Raw genomic sequence first — 24,018 nt, 5'->3', positions numbered from 1 at the left:
GGTACACAGGCTGCTGCATCTCTAAGCCATCCATGGTAATGGGGCAAGAGGCAGGGGCTTCATCCCACAGGGGATGGAAGGAAGGTGCTGGGATGGGGAGGCAGACAGAGCCATGTAGGCACGTGGTGGAGGGAAAGAGACAGTGGCGGAGGCCGGGGGACATGGACTGCAGGAGAGGCTAAGGCAGGAGGGATAATTATGGAGTCCCTCATTCTACACATCAAGGACCTCTATCATGTTCTTCTAGTCCCTACTTTTTAAAAATGTGTTTGTATGGTATGCGAGTGTGTGCAGGTGGAGGTCAGAGGTCAACCTCAGAGGGCATCTTCAATTGTTCTCCACCTTATTTGGGCGGGGGGCAGGGTCTCACTGAATCTGGAACTCACTGATCTGGTTAGGTGGGCTAGCCAGCAAGCCCCGGAGATCCTCCTGTCTCTATAGTGTCCCCAGTGTTTACAAAGGCGCTAGAGTGTAGCCTCAGATCCACACGCTTACGTGGCAGCAGGCTTTTTGCCAACGGAGCCATCTTCCCAGTCCCTACTTGTAGCTGTGGCTCAGCAGGGGTGTCTCTCCCCCGTTAGGGCACTCATACTAGCTCCGTGGTCCCTTTCGTGGCTCCAACCCTGCTGCCCAGCCTCCTGCTTCCCCGGGGGCAGTCTTACATAAATGAGAAGCGAGAATGTAGGATGCCCGCAGAACAGCGACCTTCGATGGGAATCTTGAACACTTGCAGGGCAGAAGGAGCCAAATGCCAGGAACATTAAAGAAGCAGGAGAAAAAAGAACTCAGGGCAAGTAGCATGGACAGACCCCATCAGAGGCATTTTACAGAGTCCCAGAAAGCCAGCAACAGTGGGGCCCAGACCCGAGCCGGGATGATAGAGTTAAGAAGGGAGAGGGAGAAACGAGGAAGGTGGGGAGGCCCCAGAAATAGTCCATTGGCTTTCCCCAGGGCTAGTGCTTTGGGTACTTGGCCTCACTGATCCTTGATGGCCCAGGAAGACGCCCATTCCTGTCATCCCGATTTAACAGGCAAAGACACTGGGCTAGAGAGGTGAAGTCCCTCAGCAGAGCTGGCATCCGAGCAGGGCGGTCTGATCCAAAGCCCTGCCTTAGGGTACTTAGCGGGTCTGTCCTCTGCATCTCTCTCTAAACTTGAAGGTCAGACTTTTGAGAAAGGGGGCATTAGGGTTTGAAGGGGTGAGCTGGGAGTCTGACCAACCAGAAAGGAACTTGGGGCAGACAGGATGATTCTGAAGAGCTGGGGCCAGTGGGAAACCAGCCCCTCTAGAAAGGAGGGGGGGAGGACTGTCAGAACCAGCGAGATCCTCTAACCAACCACATAACCCTGGGAGTGAGGACAGGCACACTCCTGAGGCTTCTCTCCGCAGTGAAGGTGAACGGGCCCTAATCTCTGGAAAATTAAATCAGAAAGAAAATGGAACAAGAAAGATTAGATGCAGGCTTGCCTTGCTTCTGTTTGTCTCTTCAAAGGCCCAGGCTCAGCGTGGAGCCCAGCTAGGTGCTCCAGAATCCCAGCCCCCATTCTGAAGCCAGTGACTGTGGGTGAGCAGCTGTTCCCTAAGCCCTCTTTAACCACACCTCTTGGTGTCTGCGCCTTTGTCTGCCAAAGAACAACCAAGGTGGGTGCCTTAACTGCAGCATCTTTCATGCTACTAGGCTCCTACTGGGGAGGGCAACAGGCGACTGCAGAGGGCAGGCTAGACCTCCTAGGGCAGAGGCTCTGGGGCCTGGCACACTAGACTAGGCTGTGCTAGAGATTAGAGAAGCCACAAACTAGGGTCCTAGGTAGCTCAAGGCCAGCAAGGAGGTAAGGAGTGGAGGACAGGTAGTGACCAGTTCAAGACCCCTAAGGCAGGCAGTGTAGAGCCAGAGAGAGGCCCCAGTACCACTTCCAGTAGCTGCTTAACCAGGTTCCTATCTTCACTTAGGGTCATGACATACCACTAACCATCCTCGATGGGGAGAGTGATGCAAGGCCAGGCACCTGGAGTTCTTTCCCATTTAAGCACCTAGCATATGCGTCTGGAGTGATGGCTCAGCAGTTAAGAGTACCGGCTGCTCTTCCAGAGGACTCGGGTTCAATTCCCAGCACCCACATGGCAGCTCACAACTGTCTGTGATTCTCGGGGATCTGACATCCTCACACAGACATACAAGCAGGCAAAACACCATGAAAAGAAATAAAAATTAAACACCCAGGATAGACCTGGCACAGGTCCTGCCCTGTTGGGACTTGGAGGGTGTCCCACATTAGGCACACAAAAACCCTAATGCAGGCCATGCTGCACTAGGTTGTGTTTGTGATTGAGAACTCCCCAGGCAGCTTCACTTGCCATGGAGAGAACTTACAGTGGGGCAAGAGAAAGTGGCCACTGGAGCCCTCAGAACACAGCGCTTGGGCACCAGTGTGTGCCGGTCAGCCCCAGGCTTCCTTACCTGCCCACACCTGTCAGCTGCCATCACTCCAGGGTGAGTCAGCTATATATGGTACATTGTCACAACCAGGGTTTGTATACTGTGACATTGTCACACTGTTAATAATTCACCTTCATATTGAGTAGAGATTGCGCAGGGGGCACCCTGTCTAGAGGGGATCACAGACAGATGTAGCCAGACCATTAACAATCCTGTCCTGCATAAGGCACCGGGGAGGACTTTCATCAGTAGGTGACGGGCACTGCCCTCCTGGGTTGAGAGTACTACCTTTCTTGGCCCTGTCCCACCTATACAGCCTACGTTCCTGAGGGACACTGCACATTTGAGACATATGCTGCCTGAGCCTGGGCAAGGGAGAAGGGCCTGGTGGCTCCCTGGTTTGGACCCTAAGAGGAAGCTTCTAAGAGCTTTAGAAGGCAGACTTCCCCATTCCCTTCACAAAACTCAGGGAGGGGGGATAAAGTCCCCTCAACCACCCCCAGCAACGCCTCCCTGTTTTTAAAGTTAAAGTTTAGTTGACTGTCATCCATTACTGCAATTAGTACATTATGTCTAATTATGCAATTAGTGTAAAAAGTGCACTTGCCGCTGAGAATGGGAAATTACGCTGCCTCGTTACGCTGTAAAATCCATGTCATAAAAAGGCTCAATCTCTTGTTTTTCAAAAGACACAAAACAATAAACCAAAAAATCTTCCCAGCCAGGCTGGGGCTAGTCTGAGACAACTTTCCCAAGGTAGCTCTAGGAAGGTCCCTCACCCTGGGAGTCCTGTCCTACATCCAAGCAGAGGAAGCAGAGACCACTCCTGGGTGTGGTCCTGGCTTTGCCCCTCTGAAACGTGGATTTCGAAATGGACTTATTTGTTTATTCAGTTTAGTTTTTGAGACAGGATCCTTGCTAGTTTGTAACACATCCCTCTAACTCCTGATCTTACTGCTTTAGCCTCCCCAATGCTGTAATCACGGGTATTAACCACCACATCTGTCCCACACTGACTTTAAAGCCCTGGTAAACTTGACTATCTACTGAATCCTGTATCTCACATAGGAACAGTCTTGGCTTCCACCACCCAGTTCCGAAACGAGTTCTTTCTCCAGCATTCCTAGGGCACTGTGAACACACCACCCCCCTCAGGAAAATTAAAGGGACTTTCTCAATCTAGGATTCCCAAGCCCTGGAAGCAGTGCTTAGGTGAGTAACAAGTTATCTGTCACAGGAACTATTGGGAGCCCAGCTGTCAAGGAGGCTAAGGGATCACCTACAGTCACCCAACACAGTGGCTTGGCTTCAGGCTGCCATAATTAGACAACAGTATTACCCTGGCCTTATGCCTATGTGACACTGAGAGTATGACTAAGTTTTACCTACATCCTGGCTCTCTTAGTACTGGGGGATGTTCTGGGAACAGGCAAGGGATGAGAGAAATTTTAAAAAGTCTTTTTTAAAATTTTATCTTATGTGTATGGTGTTTTATTTGCATGTATGTCTGTGCATCATGTGTGTTCCTGGTGCCCTCAGAGGCCAGAAGAGTTGCAAATGGCTGTGAGCTGTCATGTGGGTGCTGGGGGTTGAACCCAGATACTATGAAACAAGTGCTCTTAACCACTGAGCTGTCTCCCCAGCCCTAAGAGAGGAAATGTATGGTTCTCCTTACTTCAAAGTAATCCTCCCAAATGGCCCAGCCCATGATGAGTGGGGAGAGAGTGTCCTTTAGTGTATCTCAGTATCAAATTCTAAATGCCCAAAGCCACTCATGACCCATATGTAAGACCACAAGCTATAGTTCCAAAATGCCTGCTAACGGAGACTGGGTAGCACCCTCGAGCCCTTACCTCCAAGCTCCCACCATTCTTTGACTCAGAATTCTCCACTGGGCCTGGAGGTATGTGACACAGTGGCATGGGAACCCCCTCACGGTGGACACACGCCTTAACCTCAAGTGGAAGATGGGTCTCCCTGCCACCACCGCTGCCTAGATCAGACATGTTCACAGAGCAGCCACCACTGCCACCGCCTAGATCACACATGTTCACAGAGCAGCCACCGCCTAGATCAGACATGTTCACAGAGCAGCCACCACCGCCACCGCCTAGATCACACATGTTCACAGAGCAGCCACCGCCACCGCCAGATCACATGTGTTCACAGAGCAGCCACCACCGCTGCCTAGATCAGACATGTTCACAGAGCAGCCACCGCCAGATCACACGTGTTCACAGAGCAGCCACCGCCAGATCACACATGTTCACAGAGCAGCCACCACCGCTGCCTAGATCACACGTGTTCACAGAGCAGAAAACCTGAAACACACTCTTCAGTATCCCCAGGACGTGGGCCCAACAACAGAGCCAGCCATTCAGCTGCACCTACTTGCAATGGGCATGGTTCTGTTTGGAGTTTGCTGAGATGCTAAGAACTTAGCTGGGGATTAGGAGGAAGGGACCCATTGGAGGGACACCTGTTGTTTAAACTTAAGACAGGGGTCCCTGGAGAAATGGAGCTCGGAGAGCAGGAAAACCAGCTCTGACCCAGCCCAGCCACATAACCAACTGCCATGGAGACTCTCACCATTCCCTGCCTTCTACATTTGACTTGGGAAAGCATCAGCGATTCAAGCCCGAGGTGAACCAAATTGTAGGCAAGATCCAGGGGCCCCTGCTCACACTCCCCTCCCTGAGCTGGGAGCCGCCGGCTGTCGAGGCAGCTGGGAGAGAAGCTGTGCCCAGCATACCAGCTGGCACGGGGGAGTGCGAGTAAACATACCCGCACTTTCCCAACTCATGGAAGTCGCGGGTGGCGGCCGGCTGGTGTGGGTGCCCATGTTTATGGGAAACAGATTGTTTGTGTCGGCATCTGCGGCCCCTTGCCACCCACCCTGGCTGCACTCTCTCCCATTGCCTCCAACAAGTTGGCTCATATTTTCTTCCCACAGGAATTCTATCAGCCACACAGAAGGACAATGACAGTGATGACAAGGCCCTCTGTGCAGTCAGATAGGGCACGGTGTATAACCCCCAGTCCCCTTAACAATCCCTCGGCTACTATTCCCATTTTACTGCTGAAGAACTCAAGAAGCTGGGAGCCGGAGAAACTGCCTAGCAACTATGAAAGGATGCCCATCATCCTTGCCAGGCCCTGGGTACCTCGCCATTCTCAGGTCTTGCTCGGTACATCTCCATTCACCTCCTCCAGGGGCCCTGAGCCTAGCCTGTCTCTGGATGAGGACTCTGGCCTCAGAGGAAGCAATCAGCTTTCTGTCTTCCACTGACTGCCTGGTGGAGGGACTGGGCCTCATGGCTGCCTTGCTGTCCAGTCTCTTTAGTCCTTTCTCTTCTCTGCCTCGTTCCTGAGGGGTTTAGACAATGAACAGGAGTAAGGTCACTCTATGACCTCTTAGGCGAAGAGAGCTGGGAGGGCTGGAAGGGGTCTGGGATCCAGGGTGGGCAGACGCTCGGTGCGGTCCTGGTGGGCTGGGGAGGCTTCTAATTATTTCATAGATGCAAGATGTGACCTCATCCAAAAAGATGGCTCTGAGAAGGCCCCTGGATATACAGATCTCGTCAGAGTTGTCCATTCCTGATCCCCTAGAATGAGCAGAAGTTCACTCTGTAAACTCTCACGAGATGGGTTGGAGGCGTGGCCTGAAGCACAGCTCTGGAGGTCAGAGAGAGCCAGGGCAGAACTTGCTTCCTCTGCCGGCAAGGCCTCCACTTTACTGGTATAACCCAGCACAGAGAGTTTTGAGGCACAGGGGTGGGACAGGTCCCTCAGGGACTCCAGAGTGGTTAGAAGCAGACCCTGCTCCGAGAGTCTCCTGGTTAGGCTTCCTTTTTCATACTCCAACATAACTAGTTGACAAGGCTGGCTGATTTGTCATCTTATAGGTGAAGAAACTGAGGTGCCATTCGGGTCAGAACCTGTCCAAAGGTGAAATTTCCCATCTCTCATACCTATGCCCTAGAATGTTTAGACACATGAATTTGAATTCCAGCCCTACTCTTCATGAGGCACAACCCTTTCCCCTCAGCCTGGCTGTTCTGGACAATCCTCCAAAATGGAAGATGGTCATAATGGAGGATTCTGGGGGTCTCTTGTGGAGTCTCCTTTCAGGCTGCTTCCACAGCCCTGCATACCTTCTTTGCACAGGCTGTCCTCCAAGGACCAACTTTCTGGTCTCAGAGGCTATCATTTACTATCAAGACTTGCTGCTAACAGTGTCACCAAATAACGGCAGCGTCAGTAAACAGCCTTGATCACGAGAGGGACTTCCAGGGCCCTTGGGCTGGATGCTCTTGTGAAAACATGAGATCTTCACATGGTAACAGTGGGGCATAAAGGCAGAGATGGCGTCAAGCCTCGGTGGTGGCTGCAGCCTCCCACACTGTCAAGAGTCCCCTCTGGGGTAAGGCCATCCCCGCGTCCTGTTCCACACACAGCTCCACAGACAGCTTCAAGCACACCTCCTGGGGCTCCAGATGTCTGAGTGGCTAAGAGCGTTTGCTGCTTTAGCAGAGGACCCGGGCTCGATTCCCAGCACTCATGTGGCAGCTCACAACTGCCTGCAACCCCAATTCCAAAGATCTACTGCCCTCTTCTGGCCCCTACAGGCATAATGCATTCACAAGGTACACAGGCATTCATGCGAGCAAAACACCTACACACAAAAATAATAATAATAAAAATGAAGGGGGAAATCACTGACCTTGAAATTGTCCCACACGTTGACTTTGCCTCGTTCACACCCAGCACCCAGGTCGATGTACAGATCCCGCTAATATTTTCCATTTAGACTCATGGAAGACACCTGTCCCTGGCAGCCCCAGGCCTGGGTAAGGCTCCATGGGTCTCCCATCCACACCTCAAGTGGTGTTCTGAAGCCACCTTAAAACATGCATTGTTTTAAGCAGTTAAGCGTTGCAGCTTCTGGATGGCTGGGGCTACCTAACTCCTCCGCACAGCACATTGCTGGAGAGGCTCCTAATGATGTGGGGGACCTGGAAGGAGTAGGGACATGGCACGGCCATGAGCGGCCTCTGAGCCAGGTCCCAGGAGACACTGGGCATCCCCCCCAGCCCTTGAAGCAGGTTGATCACAAGGCCCGAGTCTGAGGCAGCAATAAGGAGTGGGCACCCGTGCCGAGCTGGAGCTGCCCACGTGAAGGCACTAAGGAACGCGTGAGGGACTCAGGCCTGAGCCGTGTCTTTCCTTCCTTGTCGGTACGTCCCAGCTCCATCTTCCTCCCTCCCCTAGTTCTTCCGTTTTCTTTCTTTCCTCCTCTCAGTTTATAGCTCTTCTCGAGTTTTATGCATCCCGGTAAGTGCCTTTACATCTTCCGCAGAACAAGCTGAAAGCATTGAGCAAGCAGGGCCCAGGCGCTGGGGCCTTTTGCACAGACCAAAAATATGCTGAGGACAGGTACACACCGGGGGCACGTGTGCACTCAGGACACACACACGCACTGGGGGACACAAGCCCACACTCTCATCACACAAAGCCTCTCTTAAGCCTCCACAGGAATGCTGGTGGTCATCACTCAAGGGTTTCCTGAGTGGGGTCAGCAAACTCGGTGTCTGACAGGTGTTTTGAGGCAGGCTCTGGCCCTCCTCTGTGCCGCAGTCTCCCCTTATTTCACTGCTCGGGGAGAGGGAGAACGCCTGGCCCAGGTTCCCTCTCTGCGAATGCAAGAGCTCCAGCAACGTAGGAGCCAGCATTTGCCTTCTGTGGGCCTGAGCAGTGTTTGCTGCAAACCAACTGTGCAAACAAGACTGGCTGCCTGACATTCTGGCAAACACTGGCAGGCCCTTAGCCTGAATGGCCATGAACTTCTAAATAAGTGTGCTGTTCTCAGGAGAACAGATGTTCTGCTCGGGCCCCCATTCCATGTGGGTTATCTGCTTTGGGAGCCACTGAACGGGGCAATGATTACTGCAGGAATACTGGCAGGGCAGAAACAAACCTCCATTCCAGTCATTCTCTGTGTCGAGTCCTCACAAGCCCCGCTTCATAGATGGGTCAACTGAACACAGATAGTAATCGCCTCAATGACTATGAGGATCAACCATGCATACAAACAGAGAACCTAGCCCAGACCCAGGCCTATGTCCCCAGCAACTGGTCTTTAGGAAACCACTCGACTGTCCCCCCAGCCATAGGTCTTGGGGCATTTGTCCCAGGGCTATAAAAGTCATGGGGACAGCTGGGTCCTGAGTTTGCAAGTCCATCCTGTTTTAAACATCCTATGGAGAATTGTTCCTCTGAGACAGCTGAGTGAATGATGAACAGGAAGCCAACCTCCTCACATCTCGTTCATCTGCCCAAGGTTGCCCATTTAGATCTATTCAGGGCATCAGTTGAAGCCTTGGTCTGCTCAGTGGTTCCTCCCCGGGCCGCAGGAGAACGCTGCCTATGCACTAGGCTAACACCACCCCCAACAGTGTGTGACTTCTAAAGTTCTGTTCCAGAGGGATTGTGGTGGGGGAAAACCCATTCTTAGACAAGGCCCAATCAGAGCTTCTGGAGGGGACCCAGGGTAGGGAGGGGCATTTTTGCCTCCTACCTCCCTACCTCTTGATAAGAGCTGGAATGAGGGTGTCTGCCAGTGCAAGTTCTTTGAGGACTTTCAAGCTATCAGGCAGATGTAGGGCTAGAGGCCTGAGTCTCCACACATGCCGTGACTTATCTGCCTCCATTTTCTCATGAACTAGACATCTGGCAGGTCTCAGCAGTGGCAATACCTAGGGCTCCCACATCCTCTGTTTAGTGACCTCCAGCTGCTGAGAGGAAGGCCTGAGCTTCTGCTCTGTCAAGGACTCCCTAAGCAGGGAGGTGAGGATGGCAATGACGCCAGAGGCCAAGAGTGGAACAAACTGCCCCAATGATGTAAGGCAGCCCTATTTCCCTCTTCCCATGGACAGGAGCATGGGCAGCTGTGTTTTTCCTTACCTCACGCCACTGTGGCCTTGGCTGCCCACCATTGCTCGGGAAGACTCATGGGCTGGACTCAGCTAACCATTGCACTTTCCTGCCTGTACTCTGGACTGGGCTGCACCTCACCCTCCTGCCTCCCCACCCAAAGAACCCCAAGCTCCTCCAGAACTTAGCTGTAGTCAGCCCTGCCACACCCCCAACTGGAGTATACCCCTGGACTGTTCTCAGTGCCCCTCCCATTTAGTCCCTAGAACCAGCGTAAGGAATAGACCAGCTGTATCCTCCACATGGCCTAGGCTGTCTTGCTTTCAGCCCTGAGCTACAGTTACTACTTCCCATCCTAGGACAGGAGATGCCCCAAGCTGGGGTCCCAAGGTGGTAACCACAGCCCTGACTCTATCTCTCCCCAGCATAACCTAGGTAGTTCCTGCATAGGCCCCTGGAGGACTGTCCTGAAAGCAGGCTGGGAAACCCTTCCCATACAGTGCATTCTCAAGCAAGACTCAATGGAGCCCAGGCTACCTGCTCTTTATGGTTATAATCCTGGCAGGTTTAGGGCTGCTAAACTGCAAATTTATCTCCTCCATAAACCCAGATAATGGAGGAACCAGTGTGTGAGTGTGTGCGTGTGTGTTTGCGCGCGTGCGTGCATGAGCGCACGCAAAGTCTAAGTATGCCTATTACACATGTTGAAGGGCACACCCATGTGGGTGGCACACAGCAGTGTGTACACACTCTTGTGCACATTAGAAGAATGATGATATGGTGATGCTCCAATGGGTAACACATGTCAAACAAATGTCCTAGTGACTGTGTGTCCTTAGGTACCTGGAAGGTCCATGATGCATGTCTCTAGGTACATATGTGTCCTGATGTGCCTGTGTCCAGGTTTATATGTGCATGCTGGGGGAAAGCACCAGTGAATTAGGGGAGAGGCATTCCTTCCACGAATAAAGCCTCAAGTCCCAGGAGTCTTTTTGCTCAAATCCAGTAGATTCTTTTCCCTTTTGTCCACTGTCTTAGAGACTAGAGCTCTGCATTTGCCCTGTGTTCAGCCCCAGGCACTTCAGAACCCCCTACTAAGGATGCCAGGCTGCAAAAGAGCTCTATCAGAGAAACTCAGGGGTGGGGACACAAGAAAGGAACCTTCAGACAAAGCATCCTCTCTAATCACCCCCATTTCCAGCAAGAGCATCTAGAAACAGCATGGAAATGACTGATCCCCTTGCTGGTGGGGCTGGAGAAATCACCCTTTTCTGAACACCTCCCTAGTCCACAGCTTAGCTGAGGCTCTGTCTCAGCTGTGGATGTGACTGAACTCCATATATAGACTTGTTGAAGCCCAGAGTGTAGACTCTGATGCCTCACCAATGGGTTCAAGTTCTGATTAAGATAAATCCCCCTCCAACGTATGACAAGCCTGGACCTTATACCATGCAATGAGTTCAGATGATGCTCTCCGAGGCAGACAGGCAGACAGGCAGGCAGGATGAGAGTGGCAGGAATCAGGTCCATATGCTGCTAGTGCCCAGCTAATGGGCTAACCAATTAGCATGTCTCCCCTCTAAAAGGTGATGAATGAACAGCGGGCCAGCAGAGCTGGAAGATGGGCCACCTCCCCGACGCATGCCTTAGGCTCAGTCCCGTCTGGTCGCTCTGGGGTTTCCAGCTCTGTCATGCTGAGGGGGACATGAACCGGGGATAAGTGCTGACTACAGGCCACAGGCAGGTGGAAGAGAGAAAGGGCAGCCTAGGACATGCACCTGCAGACCTGACAGAGGGCTCCGTCCCTGGACTGTGCTCCTGTTGTCTGGAAGACACTTTTAAGAAGGTGGGGTGCGGGAAACACAGCCCTCCTCAGACCCCCTTTGGATTGCTTCCTCCGCCCATTGTGTCTTTATTGCCTTGAAAGGGACAGCAGGCAAGTGGCAACCCCATCTGAGTCCCCACCCCCACACTTCCTACTTGACACCTTGGACTTGGGGACTGATGAACACAGGGAGAGCCCTGATGCTGGATCCCGGGGTTCTGCTCATGCGTTTGAGATGCTTCTCCTACACAGTGACAGGGCTGTAGCCTCTCAAGTGCATGGACCGTAGAGGAGACATGCAGTTGGAGGTACAGGCGGCATGGAGGGGAAGGAGCAGATTCTAGAGACATTAAGTCCACATGCAGAAGGGATGGAGAAGTAGGCCTTATGGTCGCAGCTAGGCTTCTCTGATTGAGAGTTGTGCTGAATGGTCACTTCTGAGCTGAGGGCCCAGTGTCCTGCACTTGTCCCTTAATCATCAGAGTCCTCTTCCATGCTCCTGAAATGGGCTGGGACTTAATACATTCTGTGATAGGAGACTGGATGGGTCCTCTCGAGAGACCCTGGCCAGGGAGACAGCCTCAACCCAGGACCCAGTCTGTCTGTAGGCTCCTTGTGCAAACAGCCCCAAGCCCCTGCCTGCACCCTCACCTCCCGCATACCCACCCGCCCTCCCCGTGTAAACAGAACCCGCCCGCTCTCTCCCAGGGGCTGCTAATTCCTCACCAGAACTGCTCGGACGTGAAATTGGAGTGAGACAATGTGTGTTTAAGGAAATGAATCTCGAATCTTAAGAGGCTCGGGGAGCCCGCCCTGCACCCCCATCACCTCACCCACCCACCCAAAGCTAGAAAAGGCACACTTGGCACCCGGGAAGAGAAAGGCGGAGGTGACATCCAGTGCCAAATTAACAGCCGCCACAGCCAAATATTGTACTTGCCTCCAATCTTCTTTTATTTTTTGAAAGAAAAGGCTTTTACAGAGTGAAAGAGACTGTTGGAACACTAAGGCTGATGACGGTTTTTAACTGGCATGCCAGCTTGCGCATGCCCGGCTCAGAGCCTTCCTTTGCGCTTGCATGCCAATGCTTCCCTGAGCACAGTCACACCCGTAAGGCTCCAGTCCTCACGTTCCTGCCCTTCCACACCAGTCACAGGCTGATGCTGCAGGAATATTTGGCCACTGCGGCAAATTTGGACATGGAATCTAGCTAGGAGCCATCTTGAGGCCTTCAAAGAGCATTTTCAAACAAGGAATATGTCTAATGTGCTCACATCTGCCTTGTGTGCCAGGCCTCAACAAAAGGGACCTATCCATGGCCTTGGCAAGAGCTCTTTGTCAGTCCCTGGTAGCCCCCGTGTCTCTGCCATAGTCACCTGCCTGAAGCAGCCACATCATCACTGGGGGCTCTAAGCTCTGTCCTCTGGCTGCCTAATGGTCCTCTACTCTTTGGTCACTTTGTTGAACAACTGTCACTAGTGCCAGTCTCCTGAGTCCAGCCTGTCCCCATCTGCCATTAATTAATTAACCCACTGAACCAGCTGAGAAGACTTCCCTGCCTGCCCCTGCACAACACTATTTCTTTCCCCGACTCCTTGCCCGAACATTCAGAAAACGTTTTTTCTTTGAGTCAGGGTCTTTCTTTGTAGCTCAGGCTGGCCTGGAACTCACTCTCCACCCTGTCTCTGACGCCCAGTTTCGGGGATGACAGGCTTGGGTAACCAAGCCAGGTGCGCAGACAACTCCAGGGGGGAGTCACTGGCAAGGCAGACTCGACCAGGGCTCCGTTTCCCCAGACCCAGGCTGCCCTTGGCCTTGGTTTGCCTGTACAGTGAGACTTCCCGCTGTGCAGCCCACGAAGCTTGGCCCTGACCCACGTGTGTGCAGCCCGGAGCCCACACCATGCCGCAGTGCCGCCCTCAGATCCCTCTACATTGTAACTGAAGGCTTGGCAGCGTCCCGATGAAATGTGTGATTCGGGTTTGAGAGGGCCTTGGGGCTCACCTGAGGGTTCGGAGCTGGGAGCAGACAGTATAGAACCTGGGCAGGAGTTAAGCATCAGGTCAAGTTTTCATCCCTGTTTCTCCCCCACGCCTGCCAGGGGCTGAGCTCTTGCCTTTGAGTCCTTCCCTAGGCCATTCCCTGAGTAGAAGGGAGCAGCCCTATTGTGCTCAGGGTAACATAGAAGAGGACAAAGGCTTGGTCCCCTGTCATCAGCTGGGGACATCGCTAAGGAGTTAGTCCATTCCAGGTGGAACAAACTCAGGCTTTGGTCAAGAGATCACAACCAAACCTCTTCAGCTACCCAATCAACCTTGCTCATTTGCCACACACACACGGTCCCCAGTAAACCCTGCATGCCATCTCCACCCCAGGTTGACTCCAGGGAACTGGCCCATCACAACTGGCGGAAGGAAAGGTTCAAGAAAGCAGACTTCATAGTGGGCGCTGTCTTCCTGTCAAAGACAGCCTCACTGTGGCGGTAGGCAGGGTACTAACTACTCTGGCGTGTGACAGGTACAACTGATCAAATGCCCCCTTGTCAAGAACTGAGGTGAGACGCTTACGAATGGGTGCAATATTTCAGGCAGTTGAGAGGCCCAGGGAAGTGTAATTATAAGGACTATGGAATGGGATGGCTGTTGCTGCGGGCTACCGGCACTTTGGAGAGACAATCAAAAACTGAGTGCGATTAATCACGAATTTAAGGTGAAATGTGTAAGTCAGAAGCCCCTTTGGCTGGATATAAAAAGACTCTCTCATCTCTTGCAGCCAGAGGCAGAGAAGCTGAGGGTCAGGCACAGGGCTTAATTATAAAAGTCAAGGACCCTGAAGGTATTTGCCATCACAATTCCAGCGGGCTGGCTACACAACATCCAGGACCCTGACTGGAGTCCTGCGTCATGGGATGGGGACATCTGGGTCACTGCATTTGGGAACCTTGAGGTCCCATAAACTCTGAGCCTATAAGAGAGACACCCCACCGTTCCATTAAAAGCTGATTTCCCACGATGAACTTGCTGAAAAGGCCTCCTGTGTTCACATCTAAGAGTTCATTTCCAAGGAACATGACCCAAGACAAAGGCTCTGCTCTCTCATTCTGACCCCTCTATGCATTAATGCACCCCAACACCAAGTTCACCCTCTCATCCTCACTATCAGGCCTTCGTCTACGCTCACCGGAAATGCTCTTCTCTCTGCCCTGCCTTCCTCTAGAGCCTTTACTAATCCCTGGAGGGGGTTTGTCTATCTATCTCACCAGGTCCTCTTAATCTCTGTGACATATACATGTGCATGCCTGCAGACAGACAGACAGACAGACAGACAGACAGACAAACAGACACACACACACACACACACACACACACACACTATACTGCATGTTACCTGCTTTGGTGTCTTAACATTCAAACATCATCTGAACAGGCAGAGCCACTGGACTGCCCGGTCCTCTCTGCCAGACCCGAGGCCAGTCTGCAGAGGGGCAGGGACCTCCACACCCCTGTCCTAGGCCTGAGCTTCACATCCCCCAGCCTCAAACTAAGTCACACCCCCTTCAGAGAGGTTGGATTATTACCCCCTTTTATTGACAAGAAAAACGAAACTCTGAGAATGTCACCACCTGCACATGGCCTCATGAAAGATGACTGAACTTAGTCTCTCTGATCCTGATGATGATGATGATGATGATGATGATGATGACGACAATAACAATTCTTTTCCTTCTACACTGAAGGTTTGACCTATGGCCTTGTGCATGCTAGACAAAGGGGTCTACCACTGAGCTATATAACCTTAGCCCTCTCTTTCCTCTCCCCCCTCCCCTGAGACAGAGTTTCTCTGTGTAGTCTGGCTTGTCCTGGAGCTCAATCTGTAGCCTAGGCTGGCTTTGAACTCAGGGATCTGCCTGTCCCTACCTCCTGGGTGCTGGGATTAAAGGTGTGCACCACCCCACTGGGCTCTTCTCTTTACTTTATGAGACTCAGGCTCACTAAGTTGCCCAGGCTGGTTTTGAACTTGTGATTCTCTTCGCTCAGATTCCCAAGCAACTGGGATTATAGGCCTGAGCCACCAGGTCTAGCTGTCTGTATCCTGTATCTTTCTGGTTGTTATCTCCATGGTTTCTGTCATTGCTGGTGGAGCAGGCCAGAGGGCTGGCAAGGGGCTCTGGGCTGGCACCTTAGGAGAGTTAGCTCACCTTGGGGATGGGAACGGATTTCATGGAGCTACGTGGAAAGGGGCAGCAGAAAGGGAATTGTGAGGGCAAAGGCTGACAGGTAACAGGGAAGGCAGGGTGGGTAGGGAGCCCTGGTTTGGGGTGACGAGTCAGGGAAGGGAGGCGTGACCCGCGTGAAGGTCGTGGTGGACACAGGCCCCGCTTGTGTCCTGCATCTGTTTCCTAGCCTCCCCCTTTACTGAGTCCCATATCCATCCCCCCACCCCCAGGTTCCGGTGCCTGCTCTGAATGGCCAATGAGGCCATCTGATTGGCTCATCAAGGGCAAATAATAGCTTTTGCTGAATTCAGCTGCAGCCAATCAGAGGCAATCAAGCACACAAGAGGCCTGATGGGCCATACGGGCGCACCCACATCGCCAGAGCTGGCCCCTCTGCTGGCTGTGGAGCCTCCTCCCACCCTCATGTGTTTGAGAAGTGGGGGGGGGCATGGAAGGAACTGTGTTCAGGAGGTCTCAAGAAGAGAAGAGGAAGGGACCCAGCTGGACTCCAGAGCATGAACTGGGCATCTGCTGTGCACTGAGGGCTAGAAAAGCTGTTAGCTGCTGGTGGCAACTTGGGAGAAGACACTCCCCAGGCCAGTACAGGACAGCTGGGGGAAGACACTCCCCAGGCCAGTACCAGACAGCTGGCCCCCAGGCCCCACAGCAGCCTCCCAGGGTTTGTCTCTCTGTGTCTTCTCTGAGGAGAGCAGGGCCTCCAATCAGGCCCCGGGAAAGCAATTTTTCAATCTTCAACGGCAAACACTAATACCGCTGAAGCTAATTTTACAGATTTCCACTTCCAGGCCTCGCCTTTGTCCCAGAATCCCTTAGCCTGGGAGATTAGCAGTTTAGAGACTGGAAAAAAATAAGGTATTTTAAAATTCAGCATAAAACTCTCTCTTAGACTCAGTGAGCTAAAAAAAAAAGAAAAGAAAAGAAGAATTTTTTTTTAAATTGGGAGAGTCTGTTAGTGAGGGAGGAGCCAGGTGCGGTTCCCACTATCAGTGGACTCCAGTGGGAAGAGGGATGCCTTCAGAACCCTTCCAGCAGCCTCTGCACGGTGGCTCAGGTCTGCAGCCATGGATGGATGACTGGGGGAGAGCTGAGAGACCTGCACATGGGATCCTGCCAGCTGTACCCTCGGGTCCTCTGCTTGAGCTCTGCATATGCCCCCCCAAGCTACCCAGGATCTCCCTGACCCCAGCACGGAAGCTTTTTCCATTGTAAAGACGGGCTTTGACAGTAGGGCTAGTCAGGCCTGCTGCCCATTTTACCAATGGGACTGAGTCTACTCCAAAGCAGGCCCTCTCTGGTCCTCAGTTTCCTCATTAAATCAAAGCTCAGTTTCCCTGCCTACATGTTTATCCAGTGCACATAAAGTTCAGAAATGGATACTGCCTGCCTCAACATACCCCAAGCCCCACACCCGGGCCCTTCTAACACAGGATGCTCTCGGCGGAACTCATTCTGCGAGCACCCCTCTATTGCATCTCTTGCAGATGAACAGCGTAATCACTCCGCTCTCCCGGGGGCCACAAGCTCAGAAACGTCCTAATGAAAAATAAATGTATTTACAGGGAGATGTCAAAGCCGCCAGGACGAGTCAAAGTAATATGCCTGCGACTGGCACGCGGACTCTTATTTCTTCCCCCTCCACGCTCCAGAGCTGCTCCTGCGGCATGGAGAGATAAATATTTTAAATAGCGACACTTTGGCAATGCACAGTTATGCAAGACAAGGAATAATTAGAAAATAAATTACTTTTTTTAAACACAGCGTTACAAACATCGGGCGCATCAGATTACTGCTTTATACAGGCCGAGGCAGCGTGGTTTGAGGAGGCCAGCACAGCAAGGACCTCAGGGAAGATCTTAGCCTGTCCCCAAAGCCCCCAGATGGAGACACTCCTCCTGCCTGCTTTGGGATGCTCCCAGAATTGAGCTGAAGACCACACTTGGCAGCTTCCAGAAAATCTCGGCGATGGAAAGGCTTCCTCCGGCGTCTCACCAGCAGTAGGCATGGACTAAAAATAGTTTAATCTCCTTGAAAGCAAAAGGAGCAATCAGCAAAACAGACACTCGGGCCTGCATGCCCCCACTCCTCTTCATGCTCTGCTCCATCCATCCCAGCCTGTCCCCAGTGCCAAGCACTGTCAACTTTTGACAGATTCCAGGAGGGCAGGGTTTCAACGTCCATCCCCCTCCTTCATGGAGGATGGTACTTCTTGTCACCAGCCCAGCATGTCATGTGTTACTTAAACTTGGAGACACCCCAGGAGAGAAGCAGGACATGAAGTGTTAAACCAGCTCTCTAGGTGAAGAAACTGAGGCACGGAGAGGCGCACTGGCCAGAAAGGGCCGTGTGCAAAGGGGAAGGGCTAGGCAGAAAGGCTGATTCTCACAAATCAAAGGACAAGAAAAGGCAAAGGCTTTTTGGGCGGGGGAGGGGAGAAGTTCACATGATGGGCCAGCTCCCTTCATGGCTGAGCGCATGGGTGACACAGATGTGTCTTACCTACTGCAACCAGCACAACAGATCAACTTCATCATTTTCTCCTACTGACCTGGGACGGAATCTGGATCTAGTGTTCTGGCCCCAGCTTGCTGTGTGACTGTGAGCCTGTCTTGACCCTCTCTGGACCTCAGTTCCCCAGGGGGACAATTCTCCAATGTCATGCCTGCTCAGGACTCATCGGGACCCCGCTGTCTCCCTCGGCCAGTGCCTACATCTGCCCCTCTTCATTCATTCCCACCTGTTATGAGTTTGTCCACCTGCCCTTCCTCTATGGCTAACCACTCCAGACCAGGAGCGCAGGGTGTGGCAGTGGGTTCTGTATCACCATCCAATTTTGCAGGAAAAAAAGGAAGGGAAAGGTCAGATGCCCAAATCTACCTTGAAGAGGTCAGCATAGAGCCTGGCTGCTCATCCCAGCTCTACATCCATCCCCAAGATAACATCCCCCAGAATACCACTGTTGAGCTGGGGAGGTCACTCAGTGGTAAAGCACTTGTCTAACACAGATGAGGCTCTGGCTTTCATCCCTAGTCTCTCTCTCTCACACACACACACACACACACACACACACACACACACACACACGTTCTCAACAAACAAACAAACAAACAAACAAGCCACCCAGCACTGCCTCTTTAGCGTTCTTAAAAGCCTTCTGTCCCCTCTTCCATCCTTTACCGAATGAAGCTAGTATAAAAAGCAATAAAGTGGACTCTGGCAGGTGGTCCAGCCAGCCTAGCCTCTGGAAATGCCATCAGAGAAATTGGAAGTGAAGTCTCTTTTCCTTCTAAGCGTCTTTCCTTATAACCAGCAGTTGCCTGCAAAAAGTCACTCTATTGGCTCTGAGCTTTTCAAGACTAGCCTGTGGCCCCACCTAGCCTGCCCAGCCCTATCTGTAAGAGTGAGGGAATGTCTCCCATCAGCTCCTGGAGCCCTGCACCTTGCTCTCAGGTGCCCCTGGGTCCTGGGTGCTCCAGTTTATCCGTATCCTCAGATCTTGCCCTTACCTCCAGCTGTTGCCTCTGTAGTAGCGCCATGCCCCTCTGTCACTGCCGATACATACTTGGTTCTGTTACCTATAATAACTCCACTTCCTTCACCATCTCATCCTGGTTCCAAGAGCTGAGACAACCTTCCCTTTTAGAGATGAGGAAGTTGGGGCGTGTGCCATCTGATCTGAGTGGTTTACTTGGTCTGACCTCCCTTAAGACTGCCCGGGCTCACTTATGTAGCTTTCAGGTGAGCTCAGTTTCAATAGATGGAGTTGGTAACTGGAGAAGGCTCCCAGGAAGGCAGAACTGTTCAGGTTAGGGCATGGCACTGGATGGGGCTCCTGGACTTGGGGCTGCACTGAAAAGAAAACCTGTCCTGGATGACTCAGAACTAACTGAGGCTTTGGGAACTGCCCCAAAGGGCAATGGCCTCCTGGCCACGGAGGTCTTATTTGCTAGTTTACAATTGCAAAGGTGTTGAGCACCGGGGTTCCCAAGGAACAGCTGATGTTCTATCATCCAAGGCAGAACATGCTGTCTCTCTCCTCACAACTACTGATGCTTTCTCTGCAAGTAGAAGACCTGAGACACAGATTGAGGGGTGCCAGGCCATAGGGGGGGAGAAAATCAAGTTGTCCAAATGTCCCTCTGAGGTTGGGAGTGTCCTTAGTCTCTCTTTGTCCTCTCTAACTCCTTTGATCTCAGAAACCTCACTTCTGCCAGTAGTGGGGGAATCCTAACATTGGGGAAGCCTGAGGCCCAAATGGGAAATTGGGAGAATCTTGTCTTGTGGGGACCTGCAGCCCAGGAGGACAATTTGACCAGATCTGACATAATGAACATCATAATCCACAAGTCCCTTCCCCACACCCAGAGCTCCTACCCACACCTTTTGGTGCTACATTGACTTGGGATCTCTAGGGTTATGTAAGCGCCATACTACTATCACACGCTCCCCTGTGTCTGTTTAAAGATGTATAGAGCGAGGGAAACCCCAGTACGGAGCAGGGGAACATGCGTCTCAGAACCAGACACCAATCTAGCACAGAATATGTAAAATGTGCTATAAAGTAAACACTGGGGCTAGACTAACAAGTGAAGTTTTTACATAATGAGAACTGGGTTCTTGCTGCTGGAGAAAGAATTCTCTAGAAGGAAAGGAAGAAGAATTGAATAAGCCTATGGGTTGCTGTACTGGAGCAAGTCCACTGTGGCTTCACAATCTGAAAATGTATTGAAGGACAGATACAGGCGTAATTACAGATGCTGTGCTTACCTGGGGTGAGCACAGACATAGACACACAGACACAGACACAGACACAGACACACAGACACAGACACACAGATACAGACACAGACACACACACACAGACAGACACACACACAGACACAGACACACACAGAAATACAGACACACAGACACAGACACACACACAGAGACACACACACACAGACACAGACACACACACACAGACACATACACAGACACAGACACACACACAGACACACAGACACACACACACAGACACACAGACACAGAGACACAGAGACACACAGACACACACACACAGACACACAGACACACACACAGACACACAGACACACACACAGACACACACACACAGACACACACACACACACAGACACACACTTCCTGCTCCTGATCACAAGAGAACCTAGAGGCAGCAATAACACACAGTAGCTGTAAGCACACACGGCACCCAGATCTTGATGTCTAAATATTCTCCAATAAATGGAACTTGTATTCCTTGGACTAGTTCAAAGACCAAGGGTGGGGCAGGAAAAATACAAGACATGCTTTGAGCATCTTGTGGTGACAGAAATTAAAATAAGGGTGAAGGCATACCCAAAGAGCACAGGAGCCACCTGAGAGAGCAATTTGCACAATAAAATTATTAACAACACTACTGAATTGTATCTATAGACTACAAAGAGCATCCAGGAGTCCACATGGAAATAAATAATTGAAAAAATAAACAGAGGAAAAGAGACAGCTCTTCCTTACAGAAGAATTCCAGCTAATACATGCAGAAGGAATGCGAGAAATAGAAAAGCACCATTTGAACGCTCCTGTAATAACCGCTGCAGGCAAGCTGTAGCAGTGGGATGCTAAAGCTGACAGCCAGAAGTTTGAGAGAAATGGGATGTTTGCACAGCCTCACAGTATCTCCTCCAAGAAAGGTTTCTTAAATTATAAATAGAAAAAAAAACCCAGCAAGTTTACTATGGAGGAAGCAAGCAGATACTGCCTTAACCGTGTGACCGAGGCCAACATCACCAATACCAAGACATACCGATACCATGTAGCCCTAATACAGCACACTGAAAAGGACACACATCTATCTTCTTAAAAAATGTAAACCCCCAGTCTACTAATGAGGAACCTTCAGGAAAAAAATTAGGGGGAAGGGCACTAAACAAAACAACCAAGGAGTACTTTTTTATGCTTTTCATAGATGATAATGATATTATTGAGTTATAACCAATAATAGGTTTTGCTTTGTAGCCTAGGTTGGTCTCCAAATCTCCATCCTCCTGCCTCAGCCTGTCAAATGTTGGGATTTCAGGTGTGAGTCACCATACCTAGCTTTAGCTGGCACTTTTTTGAGGGAGTGAGGGGAGTTGAGACAGGGTTTCTCTGTGTAACAGTGCTGACTGTCTTGGACTTACTCTGTAAACCAGGCTGACCTCAAACTCACAGAGATCTGCCTGGCTCTGCCTCCCTCCCGAGTAAAAGGTGAGTGCCACCACCGCCCAGCTGGCTGGCACTAAAACAAAACAAAACAAAAAACAAGCATGTTAAGCAGGGGTTAGAGAGCTAGTATAGTGATTAAGAGTACTCAACACTCTTCCACAGGACGTGGATTCAGTTCCCAGCACCCATATGGTGTCTCACAACCATCCGTAACTCCTGCTCTAGGGGATCCCATGTCCTCCTCTGACCTCCACAGGAACACACATAGTGCACACACACGTATGCACACAAACCTCCATACACATAACTTTTTAAGTGTTACGATAAGGGAGGATGGGCTGGGGAGATGGCTCAGTGGTTAAGAGCCTGGCTGCTTTTCCGGAGGACCCAGGTTCAATTCCCAGCACCCACACGGTAGCTCACAACTGTCTGTAACTCTAGTTCCAAGGGATCTGACACCCTCACACAGACATGCAGGCAAAACATGCAGATAAAACAGCAATGCACATGAAATAAAAATAAACTAAAAAAATGGGTGAGGATGAGCAAAGACACAGAACCTGCTACAGACTAGAGGAGACTAAAAATATGGCAGCTAGATATAATGGACTGCATTAAATTTGATCTGGAAGAGAGAGAGGACATGCGTGCAAAATCTAGTAAAACTTTACATTGAGTCTTCACTTCGGAGAGCAGTGCTACACCGGTTTCTTAGATGACATTTGTACTATGGTTCTGCAAGGCAACTAGGAGAAACTGGGTAAGGGATTGGGGCATTCTTGTACTATCTTTTTCTTTTTTTCCAAAATAAAAAGGTTTTCTAAAAAAGGGAAACTACTGAGAGTTAGCAGCCATCGTGGCAACAATGAAACGAGAACAAGATGTTATTTTTAAAAAGGTGAAAAAAGACATCCTAGAAATTTAAGATATGGTGGTAAAACGTAAAGCTTGGAAGAAAGATTAGAATACAAAGCTGAGAAATCTCCAGACAAAAGTACAGACATGGAAACCCAGAGATGAGGAGGACTAGGAAGGAGGGAAAGGGAGGGGAGAGGGGTGGGCGGTGCCTGAGTTCAGAGTTCCCATATTGAAGGCCATGAGCCTGAGTTTGCAGAGTCCACTGAGCGCTAAGAATGAAAGTAAATACCATTAAGAAAGTATGGAGTTATTTGAACACTGGGCAGAGGGGGAAATTTTTGTTTCCGGTTAAAGAAACAGAGCAAAACAGGTCATACAGGACGGGTCAGGACCCTGAATGCTTTCAAACTCTGCATCAGGATACTGGAAGGAACTACCTTAAAACACCAGAGGCAAATGGCCTCCAACTGGGCTCCACCCTGCCTCTGATTCCTGTGAGATGTGCAGGGACAGGAAGACTGAGGCCTGTCAGCCATGGAGCCTGGTCCCCACAAACCTGTCTCAGGAAGGCGAATGAAAACGTTCTCTGCCAGACAAAGAAAAAAAAATCAAGAAACCAAGGAAGAGGAGGAGACACATCCCAGAGTGGTGAAGAAAATCCCAGGGACGATGCCCTGAGAGTTGTAAGCTTGGAGAACAGCCAGGCTTCACTGGAGCAAGCTGGAAGGCCTCAGACAAGAGCTTCTTGTTTTGTGAACAAATTCTAGAAGAATCAGCTTGAATGAGAGGAGGGTCAGGTAAAATGGCGGGAGTCTGAGGCAGAATAGGACAGGTTCACAGAAAACTAAGCAAATAAATCAACAAACAAAACCCTGACAGTTGTCATCTTTAGAACACAACTTAAAAAATTATGTGTGCTATGATGTACAGTTCTGAACAGCATTTGTCAGGTCAGGATGAGGCCAGCAGTGAGTTCGAATCTAACCATACCCCAACACGATGACACTGGAGGGTTAGGGATGGGGCTAGTTCTTATCTCCCACAGTGGGGTGTCTGTGGATAATGCCTAAACCTGAACAACCACACAGAAACGACATAAGTATGCCATTCTGAGATACGGAGCTTGGAGAAGAGAAATGCCAGCCTCTGGGGAGTTGGAAATGCAGAGGGGGCTGCTGAGCACACAGCTTGCCTGGTGTAACCATACAGCTTACACCAGGTGCCTTGTAAGTCTGAAAGGGACGGCAACTTGAGGTTTTAATTCTCTGATCACAGATATAGATGACCAAAACACCAATTTGGTGTTTGTGACTTCTGTTCTGGGGTCCCTTCCCTACATTTTCCCAAAGTGAGAAGTAATCAGAAAGGGAGAGCAGCCACTGGAGTTATCTGACAGATAAGCCCACCCATCCCAGGGGCCTGAGGGACAGTGCCAAGGAAGGCTGGAGACACTCTGTCTCTCACAATTGTAGCTTATGCCAAAGTCAAGGGGCCTATCTCATATGGACTCATAGGCAGTCCTG

General features: G+C 51.0%; 1 protein-coding gene across 9 annotated transcripts in view; it reads right to left on the bottom strand.

The window, feature by feature from the left end:
* The window catches only part of Cacna2d2 (calcium voltage-gated channel auxiliary subunit alpha2delta 2), a 130,526-nt gene that overhangs the window by 69,061 nt on the left and 37,447 nt on the right, over positions 1-24,018 (bottom strand). The window lies entirely within an intron of this gene.

Source organism: Mesocricetus auratus, unplaced genomic scaffold, assembly GCF_017639785.1.
Source record: "Mesocricetus auratus isolate SY011 unplaced genomic scaffold, BCM_Maur_2.0 Super-Scaffold_100691, whole genome shotgun sequence".
In the NCBI taxonomy this organism is placed as follows: Eukaryota; Metazoa; Chordata; class Mammalia; order Rodentia; family Cricetidae; genus Mesocricetus; species Mesocricetus auratus.
Note: the sequence above shows the minus strand (reverse complement) of the source record. Positions and strands in the feature narration are given on the sequence as shown.